The following is a 12,457-nucleotide window of genomic DNA, read 5'->3' as shown; positions in this document are numbered from 1 at the left end:
GAGCAGTGACGAGTGGCGTTCCTCAGGGGTCGGTACTGGGGCCTGTACTGTTCAACATCTTCGTCAATGACATGGACAGTGGGGTTGAGTGCACCCTCAGCACTCAAGTTTGCCGATGATATCAATCTGTTTGGCAAGGTAGACACACCGGCGGGGAGGGATGCCATCCAGAGGGACCTGGACAGGCTGCAGAGGTGGGCCCAAGCCAACCTCATGCAGTTCAACAAGGCCAAGTGCAAGGTCCTACATCTGGGTTGAGGCAATCCCAAGCGCAAATACAGGCTTGGCGGGGAATGGCTGGAGAGCAGCCCTGAGGAGAAGGACCTGAGGGTGCTGATTGATGAGAAGCTCAACATGAGCCAGCAATGTGCATTCACAGCCCAGAGGGCCAACCGTATCCTGGGCTGCATCAAAAGAAGTGTGGCCAGCAGGTCAAAGGAGGTGATTCTGCCCCTCTACTCCACTCTGGTGAGACCCCACCTGGAGTACTGCATCCAGCTCTGGAGCCCCCAACATAAGGAGGACATGGACCTGCTGGAACATGTCCAGAAGAGAGCCACGAGGATGATCCAAGGGCTAGAGCACCTCTCCTATGGGGAGAGCTTGAAAGACTTGGGGCTGTTCAGCCTGGAGAAGAGAAGGCTCCATGGAGATCTGATTGTGGCCTTCCGGTAACTAAAGGCAGCCTACAGGAGAGCTGGGGAAGGACTTTTTACAAGGGCAGGTAGCGATAGGACGAGGGGGAATGGCTTTAAACTGGAAGAGGGCAGGTTCAGGTTAAACGTTAGGAAGAAGTTTTTCACTTGGAGTGTGGTTAAGGCACTGGAACAGGTTTCCCAGAGAGGTTGTTGAGGCCCAATCCCTGGAGGTGTTCACACGCTCCTGGTTCTCTGCTTATTCCACGTGATTCATTTTGCACCCCAGACTTCAGACTGCCACAACATACAGATGCAAAGTAATGAATCAGGTCCAAGATCAGCCCAAGAAACCCGGCCATGAGGTGAGGAAACAGGGCTGGGCACTGGAGAGACCAGTAACAGCCAGGACTGGGGGCCCTGGGCTGAGCCAAAATGGGTCTCCTGGACCCTTGGGCAGGGGTGGGAGAGGCCCCTAGGGGAGGCTGGGCAAGACCAGGTGTCCTTTCTTAGGGCTACAGTTTTAGTATGCCAGGGTTGCAAGCTGCTAAGACAAGTGTGGCCACTAACTTCAAGAACATTTAAACATAACCAGCATGCCTGGTCTTGCATTTGTGACAGTAAATTGTATAATTGTAAACTTTTCAGCAATTATTTAGAACTATTCCCCTTTTAAACAGAAATGTTTACCAAAAAAAAAAACCAAACTCCAAAACAAAACAAAACCAAATCCCAAAAGATCCCTAACATCTATAAAATAAACATGTTTCATGATTGCCTACAAGAACCTCTTCATTTAACTCTCGTTCTCTCCACCATATGGCAACAACAGAGCTCCTACTGGGCTCCAAACCCCTCCTTTGGGAGGGAAAGAGAGATTCATATCCCTTTTAGACCTCAACCATCAGGCCTATCCTAATCACTGCAGAAACATTTTTTCTTTACTATTCATGGCATATTTCATATTCTGAAATGGTAAGTTTTATCTTGTTGTTTGGTTGTTTGTTTTTTTCTCTCTCAACAGAATACCATGGGGTTTAACTGTCTATAGATTTATCCCAATGGACAAAGTCTTTTAGGATGTAAAATTTATAAAGGCAGCAAGTAGAATATCATATACATTTTCTTCTGCAACATTCAGTGTTCTGAAGTCACAAAATTCAGCATGCACTGAATATTCTCATTTTTAACAGAAACCTGTAGAAATACACAGCTCTTAGGAATTTTGTGAACTGTGTGAGAAAAGTCTCAGGCCTCAATTCGCACATAATTTCTGTGCTGCCATAGCTTCTAAGCACCTGACTGGGAATGAAATCCTTAAACCCCATACTTAGGCATTTTGGCTCTTTATTCGGTGATTGAAAAATCAGGCAATCCTCCTAATACCTAGACACTTACAAAGACAGAGGCATGTCTGAAACCCCCCTCTCCCTTAGATTCGTCTTATTTCTGTGTTAGGGATTCACAGCCTGGGCCCATTCCTGCCCTTGGCTGCCTTTGGATCTTTCTTTTGGGTAACACAGCTGTTTCATGCTTTTACTTTTAAAATACAGAGGAGCCTTCTCTGCAGCTTGAGGAGAAATAAGACCGTATCTCTCATCTCCCAGGAAAGTACTGCAGTCAACAAGCTGAGAGCTCTCATTATCCTCCAGCAATTTCGTGTCACCACGTAGCTCACAGTGCAAGACTGATAGGGCCAGAAGGAGACTAAAAGTGAGGTTTGGTAGTGAGTGCTTGCAATTGCTTTTTATGCTATTATTGCTAGTTCTGAACAGCGTGTGGATTAAAGAGCCATTTGTCACTGAACACTCCGATTAAACCAATACTAAAAAGCCTATACTGTATCAATTGCAATATCTTGATTGAGTTTCAAACTGCTAAATGTAAATTTCCTTTAATTGCCACAATAAATACCTTTATGTAAGTGGTTAGATATTATTCTACTTCTGACGTTTTAGAATTTTAGAATACCACTGTCATTGAGATATTCATTAAGTCCTTAGTATGAATTCCCCAAAAAAGTCCTTTAAAAGACACCACTCAAAGCTTGGGCTAGAGCTCTATGTCAAAACCAGTATGTTTTTATTCGCTGATGGAATTTCAGGCTATCCATCTGCCTGAAAACTTGTGTAAACTTTGTTGACTTCAGCAAATATTGCTGAAAAATGTGATCTTTACTTAAGATTTCATCACTGGTTTATATTTGAAGATTTGAGTTTCTTAATAACTAATTTTCTACTTACACTATCAGAGTAACTTGAAAAGCATATCTATTTCTGATCATGTAAATCTATACCATGAATGCCTTTTTTCTTGAAATCTTCACAGAAATATGGTAGTGTCCCTTTTTGCACTCCATCAGTAAAGAGTATGAAAATGCGTTTTCTTCATGATTTATGCATTCATCTGTTTGTCAATAAATCATCTGAGAAACTAAGATCAGTCAAGAGACATTGGAAGTAATGTTTTCCAAGACCAGTTTAATAAAAAGAATAATCCTAGAAAATCAGAAATTTACCTTGTAATTAATTCACTTGACAACAATCTATAAATTATCTTGAGCACCACATTTATCAAGTATATTCTTGATAGTTGTTAAAATGGTATTTTAATACATTTCTTAGCATTTATAATATTATTCCAATACAGGGGAATCATTTACAGAGCTATTCAGAGCAAATATAAGTACACCATAATTGCAGGCAAAATTTTAATACAGAAGTCAAAGATGGAAGAAAAAGACAGTTGGTGAGTCTATATGAGAGTAGCTGGGAAAACAAATATCTTCACTGAAGGTCTTGTCTTTGCCACAGAAAGAGAAATGAATTGAACGCATCATACTTGAGTCTCAGGCAGCTTTGCGTCAAAAAGCCTAACACTGTCACCACATCTCAATTCTCTCACTGCAACAAAACCACTGGAAGTTGAACTGCAAATAGATGCAATTACCCTGGTGAATCTGTCCAATTTTCTGTACCAGCTTTCATTCAAGATGAACAGAAGATTCACTCAGTCTCAACAAGCTACAAAGGAGGTCTGCAATATGACAGAAAACAACAATAATACATTCAGAACCAGACAGTGATTTCTGTGGAGGAAGAAGTGTAAAAGCTTGCACACAACTAAAGAGCATAAAGGTTACCAAAGACTTCTCAGAATACATTAAAAGAAACTTCAGTGAGAACACAAAAGTAGAAGCCAAACCCCAGTGGAACTAAACACATGCTTCTTTCAGTTCTTAATGAATATTAATAGAAAAGAGGAATACAAGTCTTTGACATTAGGATATTTCCAGAGTGTTGACTTTGTTTGAAATTAAATTATTTATTCACTAAAGAGTTGATCCTGGACACACAGAACTTATTGTTAAAATTACCTTGGTCTCCACGGGTATGCCCTGCAAGTAATCAACAACAGTTTTGATAGTACTATGTTAGAAGGACAAACAAAAAGAAATATAAAAATATCAAAAATGAAATTAAATCAAGGTTTTGATGGATTACTCTATGGTGAAATGTTGGGTTTTTTTTTAAGGAACAAACAAACAAAAAAATCCCCACAATAGATCAGACAGCTCAAGAATTTCACTGGGGTTTGAACATGGAAATACATTTCCAGAAAAGTCTGTGGAAAACAAGGCTGGTGTCCAGTCTGGTCTTACACAAGTTGTCTCATGGTCCTCAGTGGAAATTTTCTCTAGCAGGAATAAGAGACTAATGACATAGTAACACTAATCAAGTTTCATAGCCCCAGACTGGGATAGTGGATCATTCCTGGAACGTGATTCACACCATTTATTATGAACATCCAAGTTGCCATTGTAATTAGCATACAGCTGCTTAGAAACATGGCCTAACGTCTTTCATGACCAAATCTGTTGAATCCCTTCCTCCTCTCTCTTCTCATCTTTCCAGGCACAGACCTCACAGAGTGGACATATTCTCAAGTACTCCTACCATTTCCTTCCCAGAACTTTGATCCCAGCAACACTTAACTGGAACTATCCAGCAACACTTAGCTGCAGCTATCCAGCTTTCTCTCCATGCAGCTTTGATGCCTCTTTTCACGTTAATTTTACCAATCAGTAATCACAGTAAATTCAAGTAATTGTCTGGTTCAAGACTCTAGTCATCACCCTTGAAAGATCAGATACCAGATAATGCAAGTCATGAACTTCAAAGCCCTCACACAACAAGTTGGCTGGCATATTCAACACGTGCCCCCATTTCACCCCCAGCTTGAAATTGCTCTATTAGACTACTCTTTGATATAGAGGATGTCCCTGGTAAACTTCTGGAATGAGTGAGATACGAGAAGACAAGGACACATTCTCTACATCCTCCTTTGATTCCAGACTAGGAGACATCAGATGTCCTTGCATCTTAGAGTTTCTGCTCCTCCTCAAACACCCAAAAACAGTGCCTGACAGCAGCTTCCAACAAGCTTGTTGGAGTCCTAATGAAAAAAAAAATAAAGTCCTCTCCTCTTTATATCCAAAGGACTACCATTGTGCTTGTACTAGAGCAGTGCATGCTTGAATGGAAATTTACTGTCTAGTGCAACAGATAAATCATGACTACCAACCTGGTGCCAGTATTTGAGGGGCAAAATTACAGTTTAAAAAAAAGATTCTGAAAGAGTTAGGGAACCTACCTGCGGGGCACTGCATCATTCTTCCTGGTAAGTAACTCTGTCCTTTTCACTATCTATTTCCTGTAGAATTAAATTCTCCTCTCTCAAATGGAGGAGCTTAATCACAGCTTAATCAACAGCCAGAATTTCCTCATGAGAACAGTTTTGCCTACCCTCTAGCTCTTTTCTACTCTTTCAAACCTTTCCAGAAGCCCACATCGGCATGGATATTAACTAAGAATTAAGCCTGCTTCCAGGCAGAAGTAGGCTCACAGTTCTGCACTCCTTTACCTATGACATGGGACCGGTTTATCAGAAATTCAACTGCATGACAGATAATCCTAAATCCCAGCTGTACTGAGTCTGGCTGAGATGGAGTTAATTTTCTTCATAGCAGCCCTGACCGTGCTGTGCTTTGTATTGGTAGCTAGAAAGGTGTTGAACAGTGTTTTGGCTACTACTGAGCAGTGCTCACACAGCATCGGCTGTCTCTCCAACATTCCCCCCTCATCAGCAGGCTGGGGGTGCAGAAGATCTTGGGAGGGTACATAGTCAGGACAGCTGTCCCAAACTGACCAAAGGGATATTCCATATGATATGACATCTGATCAGCAATAAAAGCTATGAGAAAGGAGGAGAAAGGGGGGGGACATTCATTATTTACAACGTTTTTTCTTCCAGAGCAACCTCCACATGTACTGCAGCCCTGCTTCCCAGGAAATGGATGGACATCGCCTGCTGATGGGAAGTAGAGAATAAATCCTTTGTTTTCCTTTGCTTCTGTGTACGGCCTTCACTTTTGCTTTGTTAAACTGCCTTTGTCTTGACCCATGAGGTTTTTTTCCATCTTATTTCCCACCCCCCTCCCCATCCTGCTGAGAAGGGGAGTGATAGAGCAGCTTGGTGGGCACCTGGTGTCCAGCCAGGGTCAATCCACCACGCAAGCACAGGACTCACACCAGTTTTGGCCTGTCCCCTTCCCCAGGTCCTCTTTTCCATCTGATACAAGTGGAATCATCTGTCTTAAAATGGGCTATGACAGTATTTTCAGGACAGCAGTGAGGCCATCCTTGTATAAATATTTGGGCACTGATTCCTTTCACCATCATTCAGTACAAACAGGGCCCACACCATCAGTGTAAACCCAATCTAAGGCACTGTAACACAGCACTGGTTCAAAAACACACGTTCCACATTTATCAGACAATTATCCTATCAAAATCCAGATGCAAACAAAACATGAGAGATCAAAATTCCTTGCTATTCCTCATGGTAAATTCTGGGTTGTCAGACATTACTTTGGGTTTACTACTGAAGTGTACAGTTGTATCAGGAGGGATGAAGTACAGTGCAGAAAAGATCAACATTTTCATGTAAGTTTATGGATTCTGATGTGCCACTACACCCTGAAGAGTGTGCCTAGGAAGACAGCTGTCAATCAAAGTTTGGGGGAAAGAGGAGGGGAGGAGAGGGATGAAAATCTCCTGACAGACTTGGTTTGATCACAAGGCAAAAACTGTGAAGTCTTGATGTCAGAAAACCAATGACTCTCTCCTGACTAGATGTAGTTGAAGATGAACAAAAGTAAATGATAAGCACATAAGAAAAAGAAGGTGGAGAAACGTAATTTTATGGTAGATACCACTGCCCTTAAAATGCAGCTATCACAGGGCACACACATTAGCCCCTCTCCCCTCTCTGCCTATCCACCTACGCTACTTCCCACCTACTCTTAGAAGAAAAGGCTGAACAACATATTTCTGATCTCCATATGCCTGATGCATGACAAATTCTCTAAAAATTATTTAAAAGAACCACAAACAAGCAAAAACAACCACCAGACTTGCAGTCTGGTTCCCTGGGAACACCAATTCCCTTTTGAAGTCTTCAGCCATACAGGCTCTCTAGTGAAGCCAGGCAGCTTTGTCTCTCACCAGTGAATCTCACTCTTCCCACGTCAGCAAAGTCCTCTAATCATACTTAAGGATCCGTCATGAAACACAGATTCTAGTATCCTTGTATTTCCCTGTTTACAGCAGTTTATTCTCCATCTCTAAGACTATAACCAGCCAGTGCACAGTGCTTAAATTTATTTCACTTTCTGTCAGCTCTCATCCCTCACTTATTGGGTCTAGTAGGTAGTACCTGACAGACCCTATAAGGAAGGCAACCACCACATGAGGAAAACTGAATAACAGATCAGAATGACCATACAGCCTCAGGTGTCTCCAAGTTCAGTCCATTAAAGCGGAAAGGGTCTCTCATAAGAGATTTTGATGTGCTGAAATAAAGACGCATTCAACCAGAGGAACAGGAGCACGGAACAGATGACACCCACACTGAGTAAGACTACTACTAGCCCAGTAACAGGTAGAAGATCATAGAATCATAGAGTGGTTTGGGTTGGAAGGGACCTTCAAAAGTCATCTAGTCCAACCCCACTGCAATAAGCAAGGACATCTTCAACTAGATCAGGTTGCTCAGAGCCCATCCAACCTGACTTTCAATGTTTCCAGGGATGGGGCATCTACCACCCCTCTGGGCAGCCTGTGCCAGTGTTTTACCACTCAGTGTAAAAAACTTCTTGCTAATCTCTATTCTAAATCTCCCCTCTTCCAGTTTAAAGCCATTCCCCTTGTCCTATCACAACAGGTCCTGCTAAAAAGTTTGTCCCCACCTTTCCTTTAAGTACTGAAAGGTGACAAAAAGGTCTCCCAAGAGCCTTCTCTTCTCTAGGCTGAACAACCCCAACCCTCCCAGCCTTCCCTCTGTTCCAACCATCTGATAATTTTTGTGGCTCTCCTCTGGACCTACTCCAACAGGTTCATGTCTTTCCTGTGCCGAGGGCTCCAGAGCAGGACACGGTACTCCAGGTGGGGTCTCACCAGAGCAGAGTAGAGGGGGAGAATCACCTCCCTTGACCTGCTGGCCACAATTCTTTTGATGCAGCCCAGGATACAGTTGGCCTTCTGGGCTGTGAGCACACATTGCCAGGTGATGTCCAGCTTTTCATCCACAAAGAGCCCCTACTTTAACTGGAAATGGGAATACTGCCAAAAGAAGTCCTCAGCTGTGCAGGCTACTATCACACGGAACACACCAGGAGACAGAAAGCATAGAATCATAGCCAACTCCGTCTCCCTTCAGACGGCAGAAGGTTTTAATTTATTACTGTGGAGCAATGAGAGACCATAAAGCTCAAGCTACTCAAAAAGGCCATGGGAATGAAGACCTCAACCAGAAGAAAACCACAAAGAGTAGATCATTCTAAATGTCTTTCTGTTGCTTCCATGAAATATTGGAGATTTTTAAAAAATATTTTATTTTATTTCCTTCTTTTTTTCTTTGCATAAGCCTAGAATTGACCTTTCTAAGGACATTTCACTCCACACTTTTCTGGCCCAGCAGCTGTAAGTCCTGGCTCTCTATTCACTATGAGATGATTTTTCCTCACACATGTTAGTTTTGGGGGTTTTTTAATAATAAAAAAATCCTGCACTTACTAAACTATTTTTAAAGATAGGTGATTTCTAGGGAGGAAAACATATCTGACTATTCCATGTAGGGAGGCATATAGCTTTGTTGGTTTGACCCAGTCTGTAAACTAATGCTTACTTGCATATCCATGAAAAAAAATCCATTAGCATTAGCAGAAAGTACAGTAATGACTGACTAAACAACAAAAAAAGTTGTTATACAAATAGAAATTATATTAACTACAGTGGTAGAACAGATGTACCTCACAGGAAATCTATATACTCAGTGCTATATTATTCACCAGTCCATGTGATTCAAATCACAGGTCATAATTTGTAAAGCTTAAATGGCTATTCGAATCATCACAAAGAGAAACATTTTGAACACGAAATGCCCTTGCTCATAGTCAATCAGCCACCTGAAACTCTTTACAGCAGCTATCCCTTACTAAATTACATAAGAGCAACACAATAAATCAAAACCACAAATGATAAGGAACTGTCAAGAGAAGCATAAATTAAATGTAACATCTAACTGTCTCCATTACAGAATCAGTGCAGGAAGTAAACAGAAAAACATGACAAAATGCATACAATTTAGAAAAAGACGCCTTTCATACTATCTCCCCTAAAGTGACAGCTTCTTCACTGAAAACCCCAAGTACACCTGGAAGAGAAAAGTTGTGACAATAGTATTTACTGCCACATTTTTCACAACAGCCAGCATTCATCAGGCATTGGAACGTGTTACCCAGGGCAGTGATCTTACAGGTCTTTTCCAATCTAGGAGATTCTGTGATTTTTAAATCTCACATAGAGAACACATCTAATCAACCAACGGGCCTAGTAAGAAAGAGGAGAAGAAAGCACTGAATGTTTGCAATCTATGTGTATGGGTGGTTCTAATCACACATTTTATTAATTTAAATTCCCAGATTAGATAAAACCTGAGGAAGTATATATAAATTCTGTATAACACACAAAAGCACAATCCGCTATTTGCTTTGGACTACCTGGTTGCCTGTGATAAAGGAGTTCAGTGTCAGCAAGTGCAAATCGCATCTCTTTTATAGCATGCTATAAAAATGCACGTTGCAAGCAGCCTCTCCCCTCACAGGCTACAGATATCATCCTAGTGCAATTTGTCTATTTGTGCAATTTTGCTAGTGCTAGCAGTAAAGCACAAATGCCTTTTATGAAAAAAAAAAAAAAAAAAAGCAAACCAAACCTTAATCGGTGTTTCTCCTGTGAGAATAAAAGTTGATTAATCCTTTGGTGCCCAGGAGTCAGCAGTTCAGTGATGCTAAGCATTAATGCAAGCTGTTTACTTTCGAAGTCTTTACTGACTTTGTTGAACTGTCATACACCCGTCTTTCCCTTCACCAGATAGTTCAGAATTTTCTTCACGCTTCTGATCCTTTGAAACATTAAATATGAAGATGCCCAGCTGACCTTTGCTTTAGAAGAAACACACAACAAGAGAATAATGAGCAGAGATTTGACAAAGGATACGGACACAAATCCTCTCGGGTGCAGGCAACAGCACTTTCACAAAGAGAAGATATAACCGTGGCCAATTCAGTTACAGTTATTTAATGTAATGTAATTCTGTGAACCATACAATCACAGGAGTCTTGTTAATTTAAGCTCCTTCCTTTTGATATCAGGCATCATTACCTACGTTGTTACTATATGTTCCTATATAAAGGACCTTTGCAAGCAGGTGTTTCTGTGGTTTCCTTCCTCCTCTTCCAGAGGGCTGAAATTATTCACACATACTCCTGGTGAACTAGGAGGGTAAAATGAACATAGAGCTCTAGGAAAAGGTGATTTCCAACACCCTCTTGAGTTTTCCTAATTATCAGCAGTGATGCCTTCAGACTGTTTTGAGCTTCATTCCCAAATTGAGACACATGAGCTTTTCTTATGCAGCCGAGGAATCCAGACAACAGCAGGCAGTTATGCTTATGACCTATTTGCATCACAGGGAAAATGTGAGGAGAGGGGACATTCACCATCTCGGCCCCTTCTAAATTCTTCTCAGCTGCAGTGAGGGACCTTTAATCACATTTGCAAAATGGTTAGTGAGGTGGTAGAGGCAGCCTGGCTCAGAGCTCGTTCTCCCCCTTTTTTCCCCATAAGTCTGACATGTCATTCTGCTCTTTTCTAACAAAAGAGCGTCCCTGGATTGCAGTTATGCAGTTGTAACACTGTTATGAAGTATCAATGGTGGGAACATCTAATGCTTACACCTGCTAATATAACTGCCCCCTCCGTTTTGGAGCAGGGAAAAGTATATCACCGTCTTTGAAAAGAACTAAGAAAGGGTGATTTGTAAGTCAATGAAATTTAATTGACACTTGAACTCTCCTAAATAGGTAGGAATTCAGTTTGATGTTCTTTGTCCGATTCTGTTTATCTAATGTCTTTTGGAAACTGTAATTGTAGCAGACAAAGATGATATTCCTGCTTCCTTTTAAGAAATGAATCCGTTTTAATGCAGGTGTACGGAGTTAGATTAGCTCAGCACTTGCATAAACAAAGTATTTTGTCAAATACCAGTGAAGAATAAAGGCAAAGAAAGGTATCCACTTTCCTGAAGGACTGAACATAAAACCATAGGATTAGGAGCATAATCGGTAGATAACTTCCTAACCTTTGCCAGCACTGGCAGCTCAGAATGCTCCTACCTTCATGTTCTCTGCCTATATCCCCTTGAGCATCTGCTTCTACAGGGCATAGGATAAGGAAAAGAGGAGAGATCCCTGCAAATGAAGATAGAAAATCTCACGTAGTAGTCCAGGCTAGAGAGGGGCCTCCAGCACATAAGATTTGCATGAAATAAGAAGGCAATTAATGTGATATCTATTTTAAAAGTACTAATTCCAGAAGACCTGATTGCTCTCTATAAATACAGCCAGGAATATATATCAGGAAGGGAGAATAGCTATTTAAAATAAAGAACAAGGCACCAGAATAAATGGGTATGAATTAACAGCGTATAATTTTAGGATGGAAATAAGAGAAAAAATTAAACAGCATTGGAGGTGGGAGACAGGACAGGGGTCTACTGGAGACAGTCAAGTCTGAGTGCTAATAAACTTCAGACTCAAAAAGGCGTCACTTATGAAAAGGGTTATAATTTGCCACTACTAACTGTAGCAGGGGACTGGATTTACAATCTAGAAGGTTTCTGCTGGCTGTGTTTTCTACAAACACTGACATTACAGCAATTTCTTCAAGCAGAACCAATACTGTAGCTATAAATGTATTTTTTTATATTCTTTACGCATATATGGAGGCCATACTCCATTAGAAATACAATTCAGCTTCTAATTGCTTTAAATCAAACTATTGTTCAAGCTAATATATATTTTTTTTTTTTAGTATTATGCATTTACTTTTTTCTAGGTGTAAGAAAAACAATGTTTTTAACACTAACTCTAGAAGAGAATATGGGACTACTGTCATCACTGAAGGGCTTTCTCTTTTTTCCAAGATGGATTTACAGTAATTCTAATAATGGCACAGGACTGGAATAGAAACTTGAAACATAACAAGAGTCTAATTCTGGAATAAGACAAATACCTTTTACACTAGAGCTTCTTAGAGAACTCCTAAAATCTTAGAACTTTCCAATTACATATCTTGTTTTCCCAAGGCCACACAGCTGCCCAATGCTATAGGAAACCGTTACACGGAACTCAAGCTCTG

The sequence above is a fragment of the Vanellus vanellus genome (assembly GCF_965231255.1).
Source record: "Vanellus vanellus genome assembly, chromosome: 3".
NCBI classification, from domain to species: domain Eukaryota; kingdom Metazoa; phylum Chordata; class Aves; order Charadriiformes; family Charadriidae; genus Vanellus; species Vanellus vanellus.
Note: the sequence above shows the minus strand (reverse complement) of the source record.